Source organism: Elephas maximus, chromosome 21 (genome assembly GCF_024166365.1).
Source record: "Elephas maximus indicus isolate mEleMax1 chromosome 21, mEleMax1 primary haplotype, whole genome shotgun sequence".
NCBI lineage: Eukaryota > Metazoa > Chordata > Mammalia > Proboscidea > Elephantidae > Elephas > Elephas maximus.
The window spans coordinates 37463693-37489280 of NC_064839.1; the positions used below are offsets into that span (position 1 = coordinate 37463693).

The 25588-nt window shown below is 47.3% G+C and overlaps 1 protein-coding gene across 8 annotated transcripts in view; it reads left to right on the forward strand.

Moving 5' to 3' along the window:
• Positions 1-25588, forward strand: part of ZFHX3 (zinc finger homeobox 3) — a 701029-nt gene that overhangs the window by 421661 nt on the left and 253780 nt on the right. Inside the window, exon 1 of one of the 8 annotated variants that reach the window (XM_049864651.1) lies at positions 1876-1965. The exons of 3 other annotated variants lie outside the window; for them this stretch is intronic. The gene's annotated coding sequence lies outside the window, so the exon portion shown is untranslated. 4 more of the 8 variants (XM_049864647.1, XM_049864652.1, XM_049864645.1 and 1 more) reach the window with 4 other exon arrangements.

The following is a 25588-nucleotide window of genomic DNA, read 5'->3' on the forward strand; positions in this document are numbered from 1 at the left end:
CATCATTAAAAAAAAAATCTATTGCAGTAGCAGTGACGCTGAGGCTAGAACTTGAAGGGGGGGGGTTAGAGAAAAAGGGAGAGAGACACACTTGTTCTTCCTGCGTTTGTTTGCTTGCGTTTTGGAGGTACCATGTACCCGCCTAAGTGACGGCTTTGATGTACTGGGAATCGGTACAGTAGCAGGGTCCCTGGCTGCTGTCTTTGATTCCAGGGATCTCCTTTGGGCTCTGGTGGGATGTACCGCTCCTTGTCTTTATCTGAAACCCATCCTCTCATTTCAAGCCCTTTGGCTTCAAGACTCTGCTCCAAACTCTTAGAGGTAGCTGTAAGTTTTTTTTTTTTTTTTTTGGCATTAGGGAAGGGGTATGTAATCCCCCCCCCCTTCTACCCTCTAGAACTTTCCTCGCTATTTAAGCATATTGGCTTTCTTTCTTACGAATTTAGTCTGAAATTATTTTTCACTGCCTTTATTACATCCCTGCTTTTGATGGCAAAATAGCTTCCTGTGTTTTGAAAACATCTGCTTTCCAGGTTTTACACGAGAAAATTGATTTTACTTTTCTCTCAAGTCCTGCAAGGTAGAAAGTTGGACTTGTTTCCAAGTGCAACTTTTCCTTGTCTTGTCTTTCCTAAAGTTACCCTCCTTCAGTTCTGATTCACCTTCCCCCTTTTATTTCTTCTAATCATCACTGCCCTGTACCCCTCTCCTGAAGAACCAGAGAAGATTGATTTCGTCTTATTTCAGAAGACAAAATTCACACGCATATATATTTTTGTCTATAGACTATGGTACGTGTTAAAGTTTTCTCTGTGTTTTCTTCATTCCTCCTGATTTGGAGGGAGGTAATTTTCTTCCGTTAAAAAAAAATCTCAGATTTGCAATTTAAAGTGGTCTCTATTCTAAGTCTCTGCTGCTTCTCTGCTCTTTCACTTGAACCTCTGCTTTAAGCTGTCCCACTCCATTACTGCCGCCCCCTTTGCTCCTCTTCTTTGAAGATTCTCTCTTCCTATTTAATTTAAACATTGCTGCATTTGCAAAAAAAAAAAAAGAAGAAAGGAAAGAAAAAAAATCTTTAAAAAATCATAGCCAGGTTCTTATTGTTGCTTCTCTGGATTTCACTTCTCGGTGTGCGTGTGCGTGTGTGCGTGTGTGTCGTGTGTGTGTGTGTGTGTGTGTGTTTTTAATACATGCATAAACTTTTGGTGCCTCTCTCCCTCTTCCTGGGCTCTTCTCCCATCCTCTCTTCCTGCTCTCCTTGCCCTGCTCATCACTTTCCCCTGTTTTTTTTTTTTTTTTCCACCCTTCCTCCCCTCTGCCTCCCTCCACCTCCCCCTTTTCTTTTTTGCTGAATCTTATTGATCCAGAAGGTGGCTAATTAGCCCTTCCCGTCGTGCCTGGGTAATGAAGCACATGCGCACTGAATTAATCACAGCCATTTTTTGCAGGAAACTAATTAGCAGAATAAAGATCCAAAGACTTTTTTTTCTTTTCACTCATCAGCTCCCACTTCCAGCGCGTCCCCTCCGACCGCTGCAGCCGCCGCCTCCTCCTCCTCCTCCCGGCCGCAGCCGCCGCCGCCGCCGCCTGCTTTGCATCCCAATTACAGCCTAGAGCCGCTGCCGCCGCCGCCGCCGCTTCTCCTCCGTGGCCCCTGCCCGCTCCGGGGGCTGTAAACTCCCCGCCAACCATGCTGCTCGGCGGCAGCGGCGGCGGCGGCTCCGGCTCCCCGGCTGCGGCCGCCTCCCGCCCCGGGCTCCGCCGAGCGCGCTCCAGCTCCGCCGCCGCCGCCGCCGCCAGCAGCGCGTCCTCCGCCGCCGCCGACCCCCGCCAGCCGCCGCTGCTGCCTTGATGGGCTCCGCGGCCCGAGCGCCTCTTTTCGGGATTAAAAGCGCCGCCAGCTCCCGCCGCCGCCGCCGCCGCCAGCCGCGCCGCTGCAGCCGCCGCCGCCGGAGAAGCAACCGCGTAAGTGGCAACTTTTCCCTCTTTTTTTTCCCGCCGCCGCCGCCGCCGCCGCCTGCTCCTCCTCCTCCTCCCGCCGCCGCCCGGACGCGGGGCTCCTCGGGGCGCCCGGGCTGCTTTGCATGGGGCTCGTCCTGCCCCCTCCCGGCTCCCGCGCCCGGCCGCCGCCGCCCGCGCTCCCCGCGCCCTGCTCGCTCGCTGCGTCCCGCTCGCCTTCCCCCTGCGCCAAACTTTCTCTTTCTCTTCTTCCTCCTCCTCCCGCCGCCGCCGCTGCCGCCGCCGAGCCCGGCCGCCCCCTCCTCCTCGGCCCCCGCGCCGCCGCCGGCCGCCAGCGACCCCCGGGAGGGTGGAGGCGCCCGGGGCGAGGCCCGTGCGGCGAGTTTGGAGGCGCCGCCGGGCAGGGCCGGCCGGGGCGCGGGCCGAGGGCGGGAGGGCGGCTGGGGTCCCGGCGCCGAGACAAAGGCGGCGGCCGGCGGGGGGGGGGGGTCCGCGGGCCAAGCGCCCCCGCCCCCGTCGCCCCGGCCCCCAACTTTGCCCCACCCCGAGCGGCGCCGGGGCCCCGGGCTGAGCCACCGCGCGGGGCGCGCACCCTGCCGGGAGCAGCCGCCACCGCTGGCCGGGCGGGTGCTTTCCGCGCGGGGGCTCAACTTGCCGGGGACGCGGGAGCCGGGCTGGAACCCGGGGTCCGGGAGAGGGGCGAGGCGGCTGCCCCAGTCTCTACCTGCGCGCTCCCTGCCCTGCCCCACTGGCAGCGCCGCGAGCACGCAGAGGGGGCTCTGCCCTGGACACTAGGGGCTCCCGGGGGTTCGGGGCTTCGCCGCAGGCCAAGGCGAGACCTAGCCTGGTGGCCGGCCTCTCCCGGGCCAACTGAGTTGAGATACAGAGGAGGACTTTTTTTTTTCCCCCTCGCGCGAGTCTGGGTTTGTTTACGTTCTATTCCCCACTCTCACCCTTCAGCCGGCTCCACTCCTTTTCTCCACGAATTTTCTCCATTAATGCAAAAACCATATTCCTGCGTTTTATGTTATGCATTTTAATATACGTTCTTTTGCATAACTGTTGCAGGGTATTGTACGCAGGTGTATTTAAGTTGTGTATGGATCGAGCATTCCATGCTTCTTTTGTAAGGGTTAAAGTAAAAAAATGTGTTTTATATGTATCTGCAAATTAATCTGTTGCTCAGAATCTGACTTTTGCAATGTGTTGTGCAATTCCTTCGACTGTGGCAAATTGTCCGATTACAAGTGCTTTCAAAAATGACCCACTCTTAACTTTTCCCCCTTGTTGCTTTGAAGTAGGGTAAATATGACGATTTTTATTGATCTTAATTATTGAAACTTGATCTAAGGACTGTATGGAAGAAAGAGAGTGATTGCCTTATTCTGGCTTCCAGTTCTAGTGACTTTTAAAAGGGGTTTTGTTAAGTACCTTTGAAGAATATGACATACGGTGATCGCTTGGATGTAATGCAAATTACAGAACATAAAATCACTTTGAAATGAAAAAAAAAAAAAGACTGGAGCCCTTTCAGTGGGTACACATGAGGATTTATTATTATTTTTCTTTTTTTGATTTTTAAAAAAACCTTCTTTGAGAGAATGGTTAGTTAGGACCAACTTATTTGGCGGTCCTCGGGCAGAGAGGCTTGGGAAATGGAGGAGGGGAGCGGATTGATCACCATCTGCATAATCAATAGGGCAGCGTGCTGCAATCGTGTACCTACATTTACTGTAAATTTCTACAATCTCTGCAGACTGGGTGCTCAGTGTGTCTCGCTCGGCTTCTTAGATCAGGTTTAGAGGCGGTACAACTAGAATTTACAGCCCCGACCTCTGGAACAAAATAGAAGTCCACAAGAGACTGTTTCATTTTAAAATTCCTTCATATTACTGTGATTTTTCTGTGAATCTGTTTACATGTGGGGGTCTCAGGTACTGATCCCCCAAAGTATAGGTAGGCTGTAGATTGGGGGGAGTGGGGAGTATTGGGGGTTTAGGTGGTGGGAATTCGCTTATTGAATTAGCACTTGGGGGCCCACTTCTCATAATGTTAGATTTAACTGGTGTGAGTAATTTAGGTTTTACGAATATAAGAGAGTGTAATACCGTGGAGATTAAAGCAGTGTCACAAGTAAGGGATCTGTGTGTGTATGTGCGTGTGTGTGTGTGTGTGAGAGAGAGATAATACAGACACTTATGTTATAGTCATACTTGCAGCTTGGTAGTAGGTGAATCCATATTTGGAGATGATTTTGAAATAGTCTAGCAAATGGTGCATGAGCAGGATTTCGTAAAAAGTGTACACGGAGTCAGTTTTGAAAGGATTGCGGTTTGGGGAGATGAGGTGTGGGCAGAAAGACCTAGTCTAGGCCAGCGGCCTTCCTCTGTATGTCCCCTCCCTTCCCCCTCCTTGGTTTTAGTTTTTAATTACTTAATGCTGAAACGCACAGGGCTTATATAAATATTTGCAAATGCTCTTTCCTATTGATTTCTCTGAATAAACTGCCTTGCTCTGCTCCGGAGAGGAGGCGATTCAGATCCGTGGACTTTTTAAACATCTAAAATTGCTGGAGGAGCGTTCGCCTGTTCATGCCTGTGTTTATGGGTGGAGTTGTAGGCATGAAGATTTGGGCACCCCCCTGCCCCCCTGCAAAGAGGAGCTCAGGCCCTGGGTAGTGTGAGCTGAGAAAACTGGGCTGGAGCTGACCCACGGCCTGGCAGGCCTGACCGATTGTGTGTGTGTGTACACTGCGTGGGTGTCTCTTGTGTGTACTCTAGGGGAGTCTAAATGCATATGCACTTACTCTCCCTCCACCCACCCCCCCCCCATTAAATATGGAGCAGTTTTCCAGGGCCTTCCATAGGGTCCCACTGAGTTCGAATCTGACCCAAGGTACAGGAGCCCTGCAATGGTGAAATAAAAGAATATACAGAATGGGGTCAGGTCAGCTGCCCAGAGGCCAAAACCCCTACAGCTGCTTTGATTTTATTTTTTTGTGTGTATATTTTAGACGACTCCTGCCATGGTACAAATTGTGGTCTCTACCCCCCCCCCCACCCCAGGTGTTTGCTCTGTAGCTTAAAGGCACCAGACCCTCTGCCTGCATAGATGTCAGCTCCCAACAACAACAGAAAACCCACAATACAGAATCCCAAACAAAACATGGGAGGGAGGGGAGAAAAAAAACCCCTATTGAGTTCAGGCAAATAAGGTTGAGTCTCCAGATCCGATTACAAAGCAGCTTTGAATATGCAAGACAGCACACAAGACCAGTTATTCCAGTTACAACAAACTATTAAAAAAAGAGAGAGAGAGAGAAAAGAAAAGACATGTTTAGGTCGTAATTTGTTAGTACAAGGAAAAGAATCCCACATAAAGCTGTCTTTTTTTTTTTCCTCTCCCTTTGCTGGCTTCACGTAGAATTCACTCACCCTTTTCCGATTCACCTCCTGCATAGGTTCTTTTATTAAAATCTTTTGGGTTTAGGAAGATCGCTGCAAGCAACACATTTTCTATATATTTTTTTCTTTATCTTAGAGGAGAGTTGGCAGGGGTTCTGTGGTTTGCAGTTACACAATATGTTATCATGTTTTTAATCACTAAATCATTGCAGTGGTTATAGATTTACAGTCTTGGGGTATTACAGAGAGGAGCAACGGTGGCTATATATATGCTTTTAAATTACTCCAATGTAAACTGAGTGCAGCAGCTGTGAATATGGTCCACAGACTTCAATCACCCTCCCCATCTTAGTTTAGTTTTTTTTTTCCGTCCGTGATTTTTTCCGATTGTTTGGTTTGCTTAAAATAAGCTACCCTCTTTCCTGTATTCTTTGTCTCTCCAGCCCCCCCTTCAAAAAAAATGTAAAACAAAGCTAATTTTTCATTTCACCCCTCTAACCCCAGTTAAGCTAGAATTCAGACTCTTGAAACAGAAGTTTGGATGAGATAGTGTAATAATAATAATAAAAAGTCTGGGTTTCCTGAGAAATTCTCTTGGTTTCTATACTGACCTCCTCTGTAGGGGTGGAGGGCTGATGCAAATGAGAAAGTGGGGATGGGCAGAGGAAGGAGGCCAGGCTTGTGGCGCTCGCCTGGAACCTCGCGTGTTGTGTCACCAGGAGCCCACTTTCAGCTTCTGTTTTTCATATTATTATGTAACAGAATCCCTGGCAGCATTAAAAATTCAGTATTACAAGCTGATTGTAATGCTGCCTCATTAGACAGCACTGTCTGGCCTTGTATTAAGTGAAACATAGAACATGGCTTTTAGATTATAAACACCAGTAAATGTGAAGAATCAGCAGAGGGGAGAAAGAGTCAGCTGGGTTTTTGTCCCCTTCTGGTTTTATCCCCCCCACCTTGACCCTCTTTCTTATAATGTCCGCCCCCCCACCCCCTCATGATAACTGTCATCTGTTTTCTGGTTGGGATGCTGATGTGTCGACCCTGGTGACATTTTAGGAAAGCTTTTTATAGAGTTATCTTGTGTACACAAAAGGTTTGGAAGTTTGTTTTGTTTTGATCCACAATAAACAGGTCCTTCACTTTGCTGATGTCATTTCCGTTCATATTTGAGTTGTTTATTGTGCTTCTTTGCAAGCCCTCTCATCCCTACCCCCACCTTGCTTTCCAGCCGGAGCCTGTGGCTGCCTGGGGAGGGGGGAACGTACTCCTGAGCGGCCAAGTCTGGGTTCAAAGGCTGGAGGTCGTGTGCTTTAGCCTCATCCTAGGGTTTGCCCCGCTGAGGAAGATGCTTCCAGCTTTGGAAGCACAGGCACCACTTTGCCCTGGTATTTCCATGCCATGTAGTGATTCATGCTCCTTTCTTTGTAGCACCCCCAGTTCACCCCACCCAGCTCCCCACCACACCTTGCCTGTGTCTTGAATACATTGTAATTGTCCACTTCTCCTCCTCCCCAGCTCCCCCAAAACCCTGTAATGACGACTTTGATTCAGTTGCAAATCTGGAGCTGGCATTAGTGGACTTCATGCTGTGAAAAGAAGAAAATGTTTCAAGGCGTTGCCCCGCAGCCTCCCCCCTTCTATCCCTGTTCATTTTTTGTACTTGTTTTTCTGCTCCCTGCCTTTCTCTCCTAATAAAGGCCGTGCTGGTATTACCAAGAATGACCATGATGTCCAGTTTCTCTTACTTCCACTGAGCTCCAATTAGAAACCTAAACCACCCCCTAAAACAAAACAAAAAGTAGGATGGGGAAAGGAAGGAGAAACAACCTGATTGTGTAGGCCCCAAAGACTTTCCTTTAATGGGATGACGGGTTTTAGGTTAAAAAAGAATTATTGTTTTGTTCTTTTAGGTTTAGAAATAATAGGGAGAGAGGGAAAAGCAGGCATTAGGAAGTTCACTGAGCTGCTTTCCAACTAAGACGGTGAAAAATGAAGCAGCATTGACACTTGGCTCCATGGGAAAGCCCCAGTAACCTCTCCCCCCCTCTGTGGCCCTGGCCTTTTGTTCCTGGAGAACGGAGCTAAGGTGCTTTTTCTCCCAGACCAAAGGCAGCAGGCAAGGAGTCCCCTCGTGCGCACATCGCCTTTAGATGGCCTTCTCATGGTTATTGTCAGTGCAGACTCTCCCAAACAATTGCTCCAGGGAGACACAAAAGCAAAAACATTTGTCCTATTTTTTTAACCTCTTTGTTTTAGTTTTTTTTTTCATCCGTTCTTTAAATTTCACAGTTTCTATTTGTCTGCAGAGAGACAAACGGAACAGCGTGAAGCACATTTTACCGTAGGCCTTGCTGGCGATTCGAACAGCCTCAATAGAAATCCAAATGCTAAAACACTGGCTGAGTCGGAGGAGGATATGTGAAATTTCAGCTCAGGGCTCTTAAGTCAGATTAGCCCAGATTCTGCACAGAATGTGCTAAAATGAAGAGATAAGAAAATGAGATCCTTGGCTATTTGGGGGAAACATGAAAGGGGTCATCTTTTGTTTACCTTCTCTTATCCTGCCCCGTTCTTAGAAGCGGTGTTTGAAAGGAGAGAAATGCAAACCTACATGAAATGCTTCGTTTAAAGAGAAAAGAAAAAAATCTGATCCTCGTTATTTTGCTTCTGATATAGCATTTAATTGATTGTTTTAACTCATGTGTGGAGGACCTCTTGGTACACATACTAGGGAACTGATATGTGTTGAGGGTTTTTTTTTTTTTTTAAACTACAATTCAAAGAGGCAATATGCCTTCCCTTTTCTTTTCCTCTGCTGATGACTTTTTCCTTTTTTCTTCCGCCAGCCTGCTTCCCCTCCAAGAATTCAGCGGTTTACGGCAGGCAGAGGGTAAAGGGATGCGTCAGACAGTAGACATGGCCCACGCACTGAACAGGAGCCCACCTCTTTCTGCTGGTCCCAAACAAAGCACCTCTCTCCCCTGTGATGTATGGACCTTGGTTGCGATGCTGTCCTTAAGCATCTGTCCGCCTTTTCATTAAAATTCTCAATTTCAAGGTTTAGAAACACAAATATGAGAACCCCCCGGGTATAAAAGTCTTGCATGGCAAATTCTCTTTGCCCTTTCAGAAATAATGTTTATGTTTAAAAAAAAAAATGAGAGAAGGCGCTCATTACCTAACATTTTAAAGCTGTTTTAAGGCAAGCTCTCTATTTTTTGCTTTCTTAAAACTTGGGCTTTGGGACATTAAAATTAATTTAGCAAAGCTTTTCTGAATGATGGCTTTAAAAAAGGGCTATTCATTTGTGTTTTTCTTGTGTATGTCATTGACGGATTTAGGGTCTGAGCTGGGGAGGGCAGGTAAGTAGATAATGGTCCACCTAAGGTTTGGGGGTAAAAATTAATCTATGGGATTAGCACGGCAGCGATAGATGGAGGCCTTGAGGTTTGTGTCCGAGAAATGTGAATCAGAACATCTGTGTGTAGGCTGTGGCACACTGGACTCCAGTCAGTGGTTGTGAAGGCGAGTGTGGCTGTGCTGAGGAAAGCCTGCACTTCGTCCCATACCCGTGAGGCCCTGGCCACTTACCTGTTACTTGGCCCCAAATATAACCACCCAGAATTGAGGGGGTGAACTCAGAATTTAAGAGTATCATTCAGCTGCCAGTGTTTCCTTATTTATCTGGGGGAACTTCTGTTTTTGTTGTTTTGCCCTCTTCTGGCTTTTTCCTTTGTTAAAACCTCAAGGTTATTTAAGCACTGGTTTTGAAATCAATGTGTGTATATAATGTAATAAAATAGAAGGATCTGGAAGAATACACAAATCTGTGTAAACCCAGTTGTGCTTTGAAAGTAGAGCCCGGGTTTCACTGGAAGTCAGAATGCTGACTTTCACTGTCTTTTAGCTCAGAGATCTATATTTACCTTTGCTGAGGCGAAAGGATACAGAATTGGAGAGTGAGTGTATGTGCGTAGAGAGAGAGAGGAGCAGGTTTGGCTGGGTTGGGATCTGTGTAATTTACCAGCTAGCTAAGCGTTAGAGGGCAGTCCTCTGGCTTGGAGAGTGGGTAAGGGGAGGAGTAGAGAAGGGGGTTAGCACTCCCTGGTTTATTTTTAAATATTTATCCTTTTGGCTGTTGCCAGTTACGCTTTCCAGATGATACTAGACTGGTTATGGAGAGCTGGAAGGGAAGAATTGCCTCTTCTGAGAGTGAGTTTATTTGTCAACAGTGTTCAGGACAGAGCAATGAGAATGTTGGGCTGTCACTGCTGGGTAAAAAGGCCCTGGGTATTTAACATCACACAGCTGCCCTCCAAAGAGCTATGGCCTTCCAGAGCTGGAGGAGAGAAATTGCAACATATATTTCCGGGAAACTGTTGATTCCATATGTAAGTGCACAAGTGGCAAATTCCCTCTGAAGAGGTATTGTTTTTTGTTTGTGATAAAAATAAGTTTGGGTGGAGGCAACACCCTTGCTTTTGTGCAGTCCCTTATGTTCATCATGGTACAGAGGCTGTAGATTACCTGCCTGTGGGTTATGTGTTAAATTTTTGCCTGTAATAAAGGCAGGCTTGGCTAGGCCTCACTCACCATGTATGCAGCTGGTGCCCAATTAAGATAAAGAAAAGGAACCCAGGACTACTGGTTTCTACTTGTCAGGCTTCTGAGGTGAAGGTGGTGGCTTGCACGTGGGACACTGGCCCACTGGCACTGTCAGTTCACCTGCATCTTCTAGCTTACCTATAGAGCTGTACTTTGGGCTTCCCAGCTTTTACTGAAGGTACTTATCTGTCACCCCACCAGGCTTATGATGTCACTAGATGATGAGGTTGTCCCATGTTAATAAAAGTTAAGAGAAAGCAGCAAAAGTAGATTTTCTGGGCGCGTAAACATTTTCTTATGGTCTTTAACTTATCTGATACGTTGTGTGTTGCTTCCAGGTAAGGGGGGCCTGGAGTCTTCATTTTCTGGAAGAGGTTTCCAGGGGCATCTCGACGGTGTGTATCGGGTTGCTTGCGTTACTGCTAGCATCATCATCTTCATGCATTATTCATAGTTACTTTTTCAATTAAATTATTAATTGGTTTTCTTTAAGGTATTCTCGGTTCCTGTGGCTATTATAAATAACAGTGTGTTTTGAAAACACCACCTGTTCTTGGGCCTGAAGTCAGGAGGTCTGGAAGCGCTCTGCAGTGATCATGCTCTGGTTTACAAAATCATCCTCCACTTTCCTTCCTCACTGTCCCCGCCTCCCCACACACACTTGCTCTCTCACGTGTGACTGAATTTGGCTTGTGCCCTCCTTTGTCCCCAGTTGGACCTGACTCCTAGAGGCAGTCTCTTTTCCCAGGGCCCTAGCTGGAAACATTTTTGGGAGTCTCTTTTTTTCTGGACTGAAATGAAAAGAGGGGTTGTCTGCACCCAACAGGTTAGGTACTTAGGTTCATTTGAATCCAAATTATATTGTGTAAAATCTCTTGCACATGAGGACATGACAGTATTCACCAGCGGAGCATCCCTTTTTCTCCTGCATTAGTGAGTGCTTAATGCTAATACGATTCCATACATACAGCTCTTCGCCTTGTGAGCTTATTATATTTCTAACACTTGCATGGTTCATTATTGTGCAGTCGGAAAAGACTCTCCAGGCTGTGGGGCCAGCCTGGGTGGGTGGTTTTCAGAAAGGGTGAAAGCAGGTGCCTTTCTGCTCCAAGAGAAACGGGAGCACATTCAGACCATGCCTGGGATTCTGCCAGGGAAGACAGGGGACTTCCGGTGAGATTTCTTTTGGGCTCCTTTGCCTATCAGAATGGAAGACGTTCACCTGGGGTTCCATAGAAGTGTCCAGCATTTGCTCTGACCAACCAGAGTGGCCGAATTAAATTTGACCCTGGCAGGAGAATCCCCTTATGAAGGGCATGATCTATGCCATATCTGAACTGTTGTGGTTTATAAGGCGAGTCTTGTTAAAGAGACTGCAAACTGCGGTAGCTTTCCTGTCCCTTTTTTCTTTCTATCCTGCTCTATTTCTTTTCTCTTTCTCTGGCATTAAAAACTCTATCCTTAAACTCTCAATAGAGAGCAGGGGATGTTTTTCTAAGTTTCTGCAAGCTGAAAACAGAAGTGCTCTGTGAGGCATGTAATAGGATGGGTGTGTGTTTCAAATAAATTCCTGTCCACATTGGCCAATGTCCCTATGCTGGAGTGGTCTGGCTGTGACGTGGACGGGGCCCAGAGACCGATGGCTCCGATTGCCCCCAGACTCCTTTTTTGTAGCCCAAGGGCGCACCCCTTTCTTCTCGCAAGGTTCTAGGCTGGCCCCTGACTTTTCGTGAGGGGTCAGCGCCTCGGGGAGGATTGGGCTTTGTTCCTGTCGGGCTTGTTCCCGGGGTGACGCAGGCGGAGCCGCTGAGGTTTGATGGCCCCGGGCGCGCGGCCCCGGCCTGTCCCGAGGCCCGTGCCCGGAGCGGGGCCGAGCGCTCGGGCCTTGCGCGCCGGTGTCCCGGTATCCTTGCGGGCGCGGCCGCCGCGGAGCAGCCCGGCCTGCGCCCGGCATGACTGTAGATGTCAGGCTTTGCCCGGGGAGCCAAGCGGCGGCGGGGCTGTGAGTTTCAAATTAACCTTCCGCTTTGTTGCTGTGTAATGTGGATCCCCGAAGGCCCCCCGCCCCGCCCGCCCCCCTTCCCAGGGCAGTGCGCGCTGCAAACTGCGAGTTGGGCTTAATTTACATAAAACGATTCCGGGCGGGCAGGCGGCCGAGGCGGCGGCTGCGGGCAGGCCGGGGAGGCGAGCGCCGCGCCCCGTGGGTGAATCCCCGCCGCGCCCCCGGGAACCCCCCCTCCTGGGGAGGGGCGGACTGCTAGCCCCGGCCTCACCATGAGTCCCCCTCACCTGCCTCCTGCCTCCCTGCACCTAGCTCGAGCCACCTCGGAGCCCCAGGGGCAGCGGGAGGTGGGGAGAATGCCGCCTGGGGTGGGTAAGTTCGGGGCTTTGGTGCCGCTGGAAATTCCCGTTGTTGCGCACAGCATGGCCCCTGGACCTGCGAGTGTCTCCTCCTTCCGGAGGTGTGTGGAGGCTTTGTGTGCCAGGTGAGTGAAGCCTCCCTACCCTTGCCGTGCCGCCCGGTTCTCGCAGTCGGCCTAGAGCTGCAGGCAGGTGCTCTGAGTCTTGGCTGAACTTCCTATTCTGTTGGGACATGTGGGGGAAGGGCAGGCTGGATGCACTTGAACTGCTAGATCCCTCTTGGAACCTACCTGGGGTGAGAGCGCCTGAATTCTGCTGGACTCCGAGTAAAGTCCTCCCTTCCTCCTTTCCTGCCTCCCTCCTTCCTTTCCTTCCCTCCATCCTTCTTTATTTTGCTTTTGGATCAGTTTATGCCTTCTGAGTACTTGCAATGCTGGTGTCATTTAGTAGGCAGGTCCCTCTGCCTAAAAGCGCACCCTTTGCAACCCAAGAGAAGTCACTGGTCAGTTAAAAACAATGTACAGAAAGCCCTTGTTGTGGGGTTATTGAAGGGAGAATCAGAGTTTTGGAGCTGGAAGGCACCTTTGGGAACCATCTTGTCCACCCTCTAATTTTAGTCTGTTGGCACTCTGGAAAAACCAGAGAGGCATTCATTTGGGGGAGGGGCAGAGGCAGAAGGGTACAAGGGGAGAGCCAAGATTTTTGTCCTGTTAAAGGAGGAAGAACGCCCAAGTTAGGTCAAAAGCAGGGGCGGGGGTGGGGGAGAACTGAAAATAATCACGGTAGGATTGGAGGAAAAAGAATTTTCTGGAAAATACTCCTTTCTGCTTTGGGCATACCTGTATTATAGTGCCGGAAACCAACTCTTTCAAGGACAGAGACCACAGCTCCTGTGAGGTGTACCATAAGAGCACATTTGCCTGGGCACAGTCGTACATGGTGTGTTCAACTGGTTTAAATGAAACCACTGAGGAGGCGAACCCAGGAGGGTTCTATTTGTATCATTTAACAGGCTATGAAGACTAGTTAAAAGCCATTTCCAGATAGCCTCAGAGAGGACAGACAGCGGGGCACAGAGGAAAGGCCTCTCCTTCAGGCTGGGGCCTGCTTGGCGGAATGTATCAAGACAAGGCAAGGAAAACAAACTTAAGCCTTGAAGGTAGATAGTGAGAAAGTTACGTGTCATCTTATTTCATACCATGCTTTGAGATCCTTGGAGACACGTCACTAAATAAATAGAGTATAATTTAAACCTCAGCCTAGCCGGGGAACTTCATTTCTTTGCCATCAAGCAGCAGGTGCGAGTTTGTGGAGTTGGCCCCTTGAGTCCCCTCATTCCTAAATTCAGGAGGTGTCAAACTTTTCATGTTCATTTAATGGCTGTGGTTTCTGGATAGGTTTCAAGGGAAACCCTAAAAATCATGAGTTCCACCGTAGGCCGGGCTAAAGTGGGAAGCCCAAGTGCTGTGGTAGAGACTGCATTTGATAGGATGGTATACAGCTTCCAAGGTAACTTGAGCTGGAAAGGCTGCCCGCAAGGAACATAGGTATTAGAACAGGCACTAATGACCTGAGATTCTGAATCGCTCCTGTTACCTAAACATGCAAATCAGTTAGGGAACAGAGGTGGAGTGCAAGGGAAGGTAGGAGATTGTGGTTCTAAATAATTAAAGGTTTTTAAGAATGGGTTCTTTGGTGAGTGGTAATACCTGGATGTTTGCACACCTGTATTTGTGTTTATTTTGCAGGGACCCTGAGGGTATTCTTTCAGCGGGTGTTTAGCAATGCAAAGGCCAAGGCAACTTTTCCTCTCCCTTCCCTAAATTACAGGAGTAAAGAGATTGTCTGCGTTTAGTTTCCAGCATGTTTTCAGAAAGCATGTAAGTGCCTCTCAGAATGGGATAGGGTCACACTTTGCTCTTTTATTTAATTATGCAAGTGTTATTTAACAACATCTTCTGAAGGAAGCACTTTTACACTTTAAAAACGGTCCTTTTGGAATCATGAGGAATTAAATGACTTAGAGACATGGGCCACCTCCCTTTTCCAACTCTTTTTCTGCAGTGGCTGAGCTTTCTATGGGATAGAGCTACTGTTTTCTAGTTGTCCTGAAAACAGTTCTGATTGACAGGGAGCTATTGAGAAACACTTGCTAACTATTGCAGAATAAAAAATTTGATCTGCCTTCCCAGCCACCTGAAACTTTAATTTTGGTTTCTTCCTTTCCGCCTTTTATTTGCACGAATGAATGCTAACGGAGGGTGGAGAGAGCCCAAATAAAACTACTCTCAGTAGGCCTCTGTTTAGCTCGTCCCAACAGAACAGTGAAAGTGCCTTCCTTCTTGTTGCTTTGGGGTTGGATTTAACTGCTGTGTAAATGCAGTGCCAATTGGACTGCCCAGTGGCGAGGAGCTAAAATAAGCGAGATTTCAGTTTTCATCATTGTGACTTTAAGTGATGTCTACTGGACGCTCCCAGGACGGGCCTGGCTCACCTTGAGTGACCCTAAGATTGTTAATTCATTAGAATTTTCTAGCAGACTGCTAGAAGAGTTCTGGAGTTACCTGGGACTCCTGGTCATTTAGCTTAGTTCCTCTAGTTGTGGTCACAGCTGTTGTCCAGGGAACACGTCCTTTTTGCCACTGTACTGTTGTCCCTTTTTAGTGTATCTTTGGGGTTGAGGACTTTTTTGGGTTCTGAAGTATCATCGTGAGGACCTGGAAATACTTATTTCAGGGTTGCAGCAGTCTCACCTTAAGGAGTAAATATGCACGTGACTAAGCAATGTTTGGAAACCCTGGTGGCGTAGTGGCAGCTAACCAAGAGGTCGGCAGTTTGAATCCGCCAGGCGCTCCTTGGAAACTCCATGGGGCAGTTCTACTCTGTCTTATTAGGGTCACTATGAGTCGGAATCAACTCGATGGCAGTGGGTGGGTTGGGTAAGCAATGTTTATGAAAGTGTAGAGAATTGCTCAAGTTACTTGAAGGGAAAGAAAGCTAGTTGTTCTCAACACCACTTTTAGAGCAGCCAGCTTGCTCCTTAAGCCTAAGGGTTTAGCCTTGTTTTGTAGGGAGGCAGCTGCGATTCCGCCTGGAGAAACTTTTGGAAGCTCCAGCTCCTACTTGCCAGCGTTAGAGGAATAACGCACCTGATGCCGAACATCAGTCACCTCATGAAGTACAGTATATGCTGTGGTTTATGTTTTCCTTGGTTATTAAAATGGTTACTTGTTCTTAGCTTGGTCTTTCTCTGTAAGGCTTAGGCCTGTTTAACTGGGGTGGGGGCGTTACTGTAAAAGCACAACAGGGGAGGCAGATTCCATTACAGTGAACTAACTTCATAGTATCTAAATGCTCCGGTCTGAGAATCTGGTTGTAATGTTATTGTTAGAAATCACAGCACAGCTCAGAACCACCCTGCTCTGGGTCAGGAACTGTAGTCAGGGAAATGGGGCCTAGTTTTAATAGAATCCAGGCCAAGAAATTTCCTTTGCAGGAGCCTTGATGAAATATTCAAGAGTGGCTGTTCTGTCCAGGGCACAGTGTTGTTGCGTCCCTAGGCCACTCTAGTTGAGAAAAAAAACATGCAGGAGCCACAGTTGAGCCAACCTGCCCAGAGGGAGAGGTTAGGCAAAAATTCTGACTCATTGGCAAGCCACTCTCCAAATCCAACTTAAGGAGAAAAACTAAAAAATCAACATCTGTCAAATTTGTATATGATTTAAAGTTGGCTGCCACATTGTTCTCTTTGAACGTGTGAGATGTGACAATCAGATGTTAGAGGGCTCCCCCCCCACCACCAATATGGTAAATGACTCCTACGGGGACAGGAGCTAGGGAAAGAGGTAAAGCCAGGCTTACTTCTGATTGACAGCAGCACGATGAGCTAACTCCTCAGAAGCAGGGAAACAACTTGAAAAAAAAAAAAATTTTTTTTTTTTTTTTGGTTTTCATCCTTTGGGACAGGGGGCAAGATGGTGAGGAGAAAGTGGTGACCTAGCAGCTACTCCCAAGAGTGCTTTGCCTAAGGAAGGTGCCTTGACTTCTTGTAACTTTGAAAGGCGACTTTGCCGGTGATATTTCTGCCTTTCTCTGGCTCTTAATTCCTGGAGTGTCTTGCCTTTGCAGGATAAAAAGGGTGAGAAAGAAATGGGAGAAGAGATGTAGAAAGTTTGCTTGGTAGCAAATTCAGCTCCTTTTCAGAGCTAGACTTATGTTTTGTTGGTTTTAACCCCAGCCAGGGCCTCTTAGCAAAAGGCCTGGGCTTTAGCTGCCTTTGGGTGAGCCCTTCTCCCTTCCCAGTTTAGGGTCATCATGAAGTCTTGTCAGCACAAGGGTTAATGCATAGGGGTTTGATGTGCACCACTCCAGAGAGGCCTTAGCTCACCTCCTGTGTCCTGGGGGGTGGGGTGGGGGGGTCGGGGAACAGGGTCTTAGGTGGCTCAGCTCCTCATTCTTTGAACTGTGAGATTAACACATGCGCTGCCTCCAAGATTTGTGCACCTTCTTCCCTGCCTGCAGTTGGGTCTGAGAGGCTCCCAGGGAAGAGAGGAATAGGAGGGGCAAAACACGTGCTCCCCCTGCTCCCTGCTGGTTTGGAACCAGAACCATTGAAACCCCTGGCAGACAGCTCCTGGGGAAGATGGGGTAGCCCTGGGCTTCCCCTGGCCTTCTATTCTGCTTGATTTCAGGGAGGAAGCTAATCACATAATGGCCTTAAAGGCTTTCTTAAATGATTATCTCGTCTTTAATTTTAAGTGGGTCTTTGGAGGCATCAGTTGAGGATTTATGGAGTATCTTCAGTCATCTGTAGGGAGACTGACTGGAACTAGGAAAACTGGCTCCTTCAGACTATATGAAAAGACGTAGTGGTGGAATTTTCATCTGCTGCTGATTTCACACGCTGTCCTGAAAGTGATTTCAGCCACAAGCCTTTGATCTTGGAATGAGACTTGCCCTACCTTCTGCGCTTCTGGAGGCAGGAGTTAGTGACTACTCGGGCTTCCTTCCCTTTGTGTGTGTGTGCACACACACATGTGCACATGTGTACATGCATGTGCACTCGTGTGTGTTAGCTAAAGAGTGTGGTGCTGAGTACTTGTGGGCAGAAGTGGTTCAGTGATAGAATTCTTGCCTTCCACGTGAGAGACCAGCTTCAGTTGTGGCCAGTGCATGTCATGGGCAGCCACAACCTGTCTTGTCAGTGGGGGCTTGCATGCTGCTATGATACTGAACAGTAGAGCTTCCAGACGAAGACTAGGAAGAAAGGCCTGGTGACTTACCTTAAAAAAATCAGTGAAAACCCTGTGGATCACAATGGTCTGATCACATTGTGCATGGGGTTGCCATGAGTTGGAGTCCAGCTTGATGGCAGCTGACAACAACAAGAAGCACGATGGGGCTTGTAAGCTGGGGAGGTGGTAAGGCTTAGGCTTCTCACTGGGTGAAAAGGGCTGGACTACCTCAAGGTCTTTCAGGGTAACTAACAGATCAGCGTTTCTTGGTTGTTCCTGATTTCATCTGGGAATGTGACTGGAGGAAAATTCTTGAGTATATTGGTTGAGTTTTAGATGAGAACTATTTTCCATGCACATTTCTGTTAGCCTCTGCATTTCAGTATTAAAATTCCAGCTCTGAGGTGGCTGGCTGTCTTCTCATTTGAATCTCCGCAGTGGAGAGACTGGTGTCAGATTAGCTGAGTGAAGAAAAGGCCAAGGGGCTTAATTTGGTGTTTAATTTCAGCCCAGCACTCCCCCCCCGCCCCCAAAAGTCATGTAAGTGCCTGTTCAAATATGGGAGTCCCCCTTATTGATCTCTCTTCAGTGTATAGAAAGTTATTTTTCCAAAGAGTTTAAACTCCTGTAAGTCTATAAAAAGTCCATATGTGTAGACATGAAGTTATTTGTGTCCTGCACTTATTAAAGTTTCTGAGTGGCCTATTTTGGACAACTTTTTTCTTCCTGACATCTTTGTCCAGTGGAAATCTGCTAAAGAACACGCGTGTGCTTTTTTTCTTTTTTCCCTCTTTCTCAGCAACTTTTCTTTTTTTAAACAGTTTTTCTTAACTGTTCAAGAAAAAATGCAAGCCTCTTTCACTATGCCAGGCCCGGCTTCCTAAAGTTCCTAAAGTACTCTTCGGCTCAGGGCCTTGGTTCTTTATGCACATTTGGGTTGTTGGGGGTGCTTTTTGCCTTCCTTGTAGCAGCTCCGCTATTTCTCCGTGGAACGTTTGCGTCATTGTTAAAGCGTCAAAGCCGAAGTGTCAGGTCAGTTTCTGGATGCACAAGGCAGAGGCTCATGGATTTGAGTGTGTGTTAGGAGGTTGATGTCACCACTAACATAACCAAAACCAAACCAAACCCAGTGCCATTGAGTCGATTCTGACTCAGAGCGACCCTGTAGGACAGAGTAGAACTGCCCATAGAGTTTCCAAGGAGCGCCTGGCGGATTCGAACTGCTGACCCTTTGGTTAGCAGCCATAATAGCACTTAACCACTACACCACCAGGGTTTCCACCACTAACATAACTACTTTTAAATGCCATCTCTGTTCTGCCAGGTTCTAGAATGGTACCACTTCTATATTCAGGCGTAATTATTGCCAAGAGCCAGACATTGATGAAGACTTACGCTGTGCACCTGACCTGACTACATGAATACATTTTATCTGGGTCCATCAAGCTTGCTCACCCATAAGAAAGTATTTTGTTGTTGATGTTGTTGTTAGGTGCCATCGAGTCGGTTCCTACTCATAGCGACCCTATGCACAACAGAACGAAACACTGTCCGGTCCTGCGTTATCCTTACAATCGTTGTTATGCTTGAGCTCATTGTTGTAGCCACTGTGTCAATCCACCTCTTTGAGGGTCTTCCTCTTTTCTGCTGATCCCATACTCTGCCAACCATGATGTCCTTCTCCAGGGACTGGTCCCTCCTGACAACATGTCCAAAGTATGTAAGATGCAGTTTCGCCATCCTTGCCTCTAAGGAGCATTCTGGCCACACTTCTTCCAAGACAGATTTGTTCGTTCTTTTGGCAGTCCATGGTATATTCGATATTCTTCTCCAATACCACGATTCAAAAGCGTCAACTCTTTTTTGGTATTTTACCCACTCTTAAAATGTAGCTCCAGGTAGAGAATGGCAGAAATGAAAGTAGTGGTTCCCTTCCTCTGCACCCTTTTCAAAGAGGAAGTTAGAGCTGACTTTTCCTTCAACAGGTATGAAACCTAGAATTATCTTTGGGGAGAGCAAACAACTTTTAAACCTCTTGGGAAAGGGCCATCAATTTCTTTTGCCCATGCGGGGGAAGCTGTAACAATTGTCCACACAGTGGAGAAATTGGGTCATAGAGGAAATTCTGGCACAGAGTTCAAGTGTCTGCCTGGAGGGAATGAAGCCTTCCTCATTGGTTGTAGAAGTGAAATAATTACAATATAAACCAAAGTATGGTCCATTTCAGGGTCAGGCCCTGAATGGGGGTTCTGTTGTTCACACTCAGTGTCACAGGAGAAGCAGAAATGAATCCAAAGATGCTGCTTTTAGGGAAGACAGAGCCTACCCTCAGTCTGCTATAGACCTTGCTCCTCTCTTGTCTAATAACCAGCTGGGGTCATGGGCACCAGACACCAGCCAGGTCTCACTCTGAGGCCCAGCTGTGCTCTGGCCTAGCTGTGTGACTTTGGACCAGGCGCTTAATGTCTCTGAGCCTCATTTCCTTCAACTGTAAAATGGGCATAATATCTCACATTTCTAGTGGAAATGGAATGAAATAGAAAGCGGGGCTTTACAGAGTTTGGCATGTTGAGTAGCTTCTCTACAAATGTTAGTTCCCACCCCCATATCCTTTTGCCTGTTGTTTCTGCTGATGACCTCTGCTATCTTTTGTTTCCCAACACCAGGAAGAAGTACACTAAAAAGGGCCAGCATTTCTTCTGCTTTTCCTTTATGGCCTGGGAGTAAAGCCAGCTTTTTTTGACATCCTGCAACTGCATTCAAAAGCGAAAGGGTCTGAAACAGATACAGTGTGCCCCGTGCCGCCCAGTTCTCCCTCATGTGCCCCCACCTCCCAAGCTGGCAGGCGGCCTTTTAAGTGAGCAGCCCGACTCAATGACCCACCTAGAGAGGCCTTCTTGGGCTGGCTTGTATATGCTAATAGGCCTGACTTGTCCTGGCTTGTTTGTAGTGATTTGTGGAGGCATTTATATGCAAATACTATCAACTTGCTGAGTTAATTATCATGTGCCTCCTCTCCCCCCCATCCCCCACCTTGCTTTGCCTCCCAGCCTGGCTTTGTGAAGGGGCTGTTCTCATTCAGCCCTGAGTTCTTGTTTTTGCCTCCTGTCCGTTCCTGGTCCCCTTCCTGTACTTGCAGGCCTGGTCACCAGCTCCTTCACTGCTGTCGCCTGTCACAGGAACCCGGGCCTCACTGTGTAATCATGTGGTTAGGCATGGGGAGCTGGGCGTGCTAGTGACTTGCCCCATTCGAATCTTCCATTAGAGGCTTTGCGTATCCTGTAGGGGCTCCCATGGCTCACAAGGCTTTGAGCTGCAAACCTGATTTTTACTTACTAGTTTGAAAAACAGCTGCCCAGACATATCAACCCTTGATACTCAATCCCAGGTCTGGTGAGAAACAGATTATAGTTTTGTTATTTTAATTTTTGTTTTCCACCAATGTTTATACCACTGAAACTTTTTTTTTTTTAAATCAGTTATGAGCCCTGGCGAGAAACCATTTTGCATTTAGCCCCCTGCCCCTAGAAATCTGAGTATTAGAAGTGTGCTTGAGTGACCTCAGAGGTAGTCGTGGCCAGCTGGCACTTTTGACACTTGGGGTTGGATAATTCTTTGACACGGGAGCCGTCCTGTGCATTCTAGGGTGTCTAGCAGCATCCCTGCCGTCTACCGGTAGAATCTCACACCCCCTTCCTCAAGTTGCGATGATCAAAAATGTGTCCAGGAATCAAACACTGTCTCGGGGGTGGGGGGGGGGAGGTGGCCAAAATCATCCACAGTTGATAGAGGTTGTATTTGTCTCAGTAAAAAGATGGCAGACTCATAGGTCCCCTTTAAGTGAAATGTACTTGCTACAGCATAGAGTTGGGTGGACTTGTGAGCTTCAGGTTTGACCCGCGTGATACGAGATGTTGCTATTAGAACGTGGTAATGGGGTCGTGTTTGAGATTGTGACATTTACATCCTCCACAGCGCTGTCCAGTGGAAGTCCAGCATAAACTTCATATGTAATTGTACATTTTCAAGGTAGCCACGTTAACAAAAAGTGAAAGAAGTAGGTGGAATTAAGTTTAAAATGTATTTTGTGCAGCCCAGTATAGCCACGATATTACTTGTTCAACAGTTCACGCCAGCCACATTTCCAGGGCTCAGTAGCCACACACGACTAGCGGCCACCATACTGGACAACCCAGCTCTAGGATGATTCTGGCCTTTTCCAGCCATGAAGTCAGGCCATTTTTTATGATTACAGAGTCAGGGAGAAAAGTTTTTCTTCTCTCAAAAAAAAAAGCTTTGTGTTTACTTTCTGAAAGGTAGGGCCTTGGCTGCCCAGCTGCAGCATGGAGCAGAGGCCAGGGAGCTGGCCTCTAATCTCTGGGGAAGCTCCCCCAGTCTCTGTGCGGGAGGCCCTCTGGGCAGCGCCCTGGGCCGGGCCTGGGAGGGTAAATACTCCAATGGCTCAGTATCCTCTCTCATACCGCACAGAAGTTTGTGCTAGACTAAGGGTTTGGGTTAATTTTGTGTACAAGGTCTCTTTTGTTGGAGAAGGAGGTGAAAGTCCACAGCTGTGACCAGAAATAGGGGAAGAGCCTGCTGAAATGACCTTGTTTTGGAAAGTCTAAATGGAATACTAATGGCAGAGATGTAAGACCAGTGATGTATTTGTTTGTACACATGTGTGAGCCTAAAGATAAGGTAAAGAGTATTTTAAAAGTTACTTTAGTCCAGCCTCCCAGATAACCACATGCCTGAGGGCAGTTACAATTTATGGCAAGCTGGTAGTCATGGCTGTGGGTTGGCTTCACTTTATCTTTTGAGTTTAGGTTCTGTAGCTTAACTGGTGGCACTCTTGTTAGCTTATCTTTTTTTATTATTACTTTTTAAATTTTGGACTCATCAGGTTTTGTAATAAAGCATAGCGGCTTAATCCACAAAGAGCTGTTCTTCCTTCTGCTACTGGGTGCCTTGCGATGTGTCATTCCCTGCTGTCCCTCATGACAACTCACACTGGGCTGTTGCCTTCTAGAGTTTTCCATAGCCTGGAGTGCGGGCTCACATCTTGTACTATGCCACAAGCCTGCCAAAATGTGAGCTAGGGAGGAGGTGTGGAGGCCTTAATATAGCTCTGAGCCCCAGGTTTCTTTCATCTTTGAGGTCACCCTTTTCCTGTTGCCTCTTGACTTATTGAAACTGGCTAGCTATCACACCCAGCTCTTTCTTAGTAAACAGGACAGCTTTGAATGGCGAGTCCCAGAGTTTTCTGAAACTTTTGCCCAATGGGAGTCTTTCATCCCTAAACTCAGCCATTCTCTAAAAGCTGCCTTTCTTATAAAGAGAGCCAAAATTGTAAAACGTCACCATGGAATTTGATTGAGGAATTTGAATAGCAACTAGATACTCCTCCTTCCTACACAGTGTTCCCAGAGAAGAACCGTGCGCTGGGCAATATTCCCAGACTTTGTTCTTGACATAGTGTGTTCTTGAGCTAACCTGGTCTTTACTTTTAATAATTGATAACGGAGTTGCAGCACTTGGGTGTTGCTTAAATCTTATGTTGTTCTTATTTGGACTTTGACATGGTATAGTTTTTGGAAGTCTTGAGTCCAGGAAGGATAAAATGAAGAGCTCTTTCTTCTAATTTTTGGATTTAATTTACAATTAGAAAATTCTTTTTTCTTAGGCCATAGATTAATGAAAAGGTTTATGGGTATCTTTTGTGTGTGTGTGTGGGGGGGGTGCGGGTTGGGGGATGTGGCCCACGGCTCCTTCTTTAGACTTTTCACATTACTGTTCCATAAGCCACTGCCATCTGCTTTTAAAAATTTATTATTATTTTTTTTTCATTTTAAATCCTCAAAGACAAAGGGACCTGGAAGCTCAGACCTGTCCTGCCACATTCCTGAGTAATTTGGTTTTGATTAACCCAAGGAGAAAAGTTGGTTTCTCCTAGCGACCGAGGGGATCAAAGAGCCTGGAGGGGCAGTTTCCCTAATACATGAAGCCCCCTCCCTCCTGTGGCCTCTCCACTCCCCCTCCTCCTGCTCCCCCTCCCCCTCCCCTGGCCTTTTCAACCTCCCCCTCTTAAGAAAGCCTGAGCAGGAGTTGTTTCCACTTTCTGACTCTCATAGAAGTGGAAGTATATCATAGAGCTTTGGATGGACAGACGAGGGAAAAATACCTCTACCCCCCCCCCATTCCTTTCTTCCTAACTCCTTTTCCCCCCACAAAGCTGCAAAGCACATTCCTGGGCTAATCCGGCTGCTAGAGGAATGCAAATGGCTGTAATTGTGTGCCCCAGGACGGCCTTCCGCATCTGTGCGGCTTTTCTTCTTTGAGGACGTGGCTAAAAAGTTCATTTACATAGAGGAATGAGACTGTCCTGTGATCCCCAGTGATGGGATGGGCACTTTCTAATAGGAAAGGAGACTGTTCTTTGCCCCTACCTCTGCCTTCCCATCCCATTCCCATTTTACTTTGTGTGTGTCTGTGTGTGTGTTGGGCATATTTTATGGGAAGGGCAATTAAAAGGAAGAAATGTGCTCTTGATAGTAAGAAAAACTAGAGTTGGAGACAGCCCTTGTAGTAAGTAATCCTTATGTTAAACCACAATAGACAACTTTTAAAATTATTTTTTTGAAGCAAAGCATGGGGCTCAGAAGTAATTGATAAAATTTGAGAGAGGTGGGCCACTCAATTGAGCTTCTAACACACACTGACCTTCCACCTTTTTTCTTAACTCTTTTAACTTGGCCAGGGGTTCTTTGGGTACTAAGATTATTCAGCACTATTAGAAGTATCTTTTGGGAGTTGGAACATTGTAGCTTTAGGGGGATGTTCCAAATAACAGAAGTCAATTCTTTGCCAGTCATGCTAAGAACTTGCTTCTGGCTGCCTGTGAAGTTTGAAAGACAGGCTGAGGTTCCACAACAACGCGGACCAATCGAAGTACAGTTCCAGGAGCCACACTTGCCATTTTAACTTTTCTAGTAGCCACATTACAAACTTTAAAAGAAATGGGTGGAGTTAATAGTCTGTTTTATGTAGCCCAGTGTATCTAAATGTTATCATTTTAACATATAATCAACATAAAGAAAGCTCGGAATGAAATACTTTCTTTACATTCTGGTTTTTGTATCAAGCGTTTGAAATCCGGTCTGTCTTTGACACTAGCCACACTTGAAGTGTTCAGTCATCACATGAGGCCAGCAGCTTCCTTGCTGGACGGTGTAGGTCTGGAATAAAGGGTATGGATGGTGTCCTTGGCTCTTCTGAGACATTCTGTAGATGTCACCCATCGTCTCTTGTGGCCAGCCACTTATGCTTACTGGGATTTTAGGGGTACAGACCCAGTCTACACAGTTTCTTTTGTAAAAACTGCCTGGCTCCCCTGACTTCTTCATGGAGTTAGGAGGCAACAGTGGGGTCCTCAGTGTGCAAGTGTGTTCTGTAAACTGCTTCATGAGAAGCAGGTGTGAGCTGGAGGTATTCGCCTGGTGTGATAGGTCTTTCCAGTGGTGGCAGTGTGGCCCAAACTCTCAAGGGCAGGACAGTTCTCACTGGTGTGAATTCTGGTGTGTTTACTAAAATTGTCCTATCACTTTATATGTCACCCCTTCTTTATTTGAGAAATCACACTGGCAGGGCTGCACGGGGCCTCTAGAAGCCATCTTTTCCACTCTTGCCACCGTGTCTTGCTGGTTTGTGGTAGGATTGGGACATGAATCTCAGACTTTACACTGGGCAGTTTCCCCTCTGTTCCCAGGGTGGTCGGTCCAGGGCTGAGGGGGTGCAGCTGCTGTTGGTGAGGCCCCCAATCCCAGTATCTTCATTGACAGCTGATTTCCAATCAGAGAAGGGTCTGTGGAGAAGGACAATAACTTAAGAAATCACTTTTCTTCTCTTTGTGTTTATGTGGAGTCTGGTTTCTTGCCTTGTTTTGATGCCACAAAATAGAAACTACTTTCCCTAGTCTAGGCCCACTGGGCATTTCTGGAGGAGGAGAAAAGGAGGGACAGA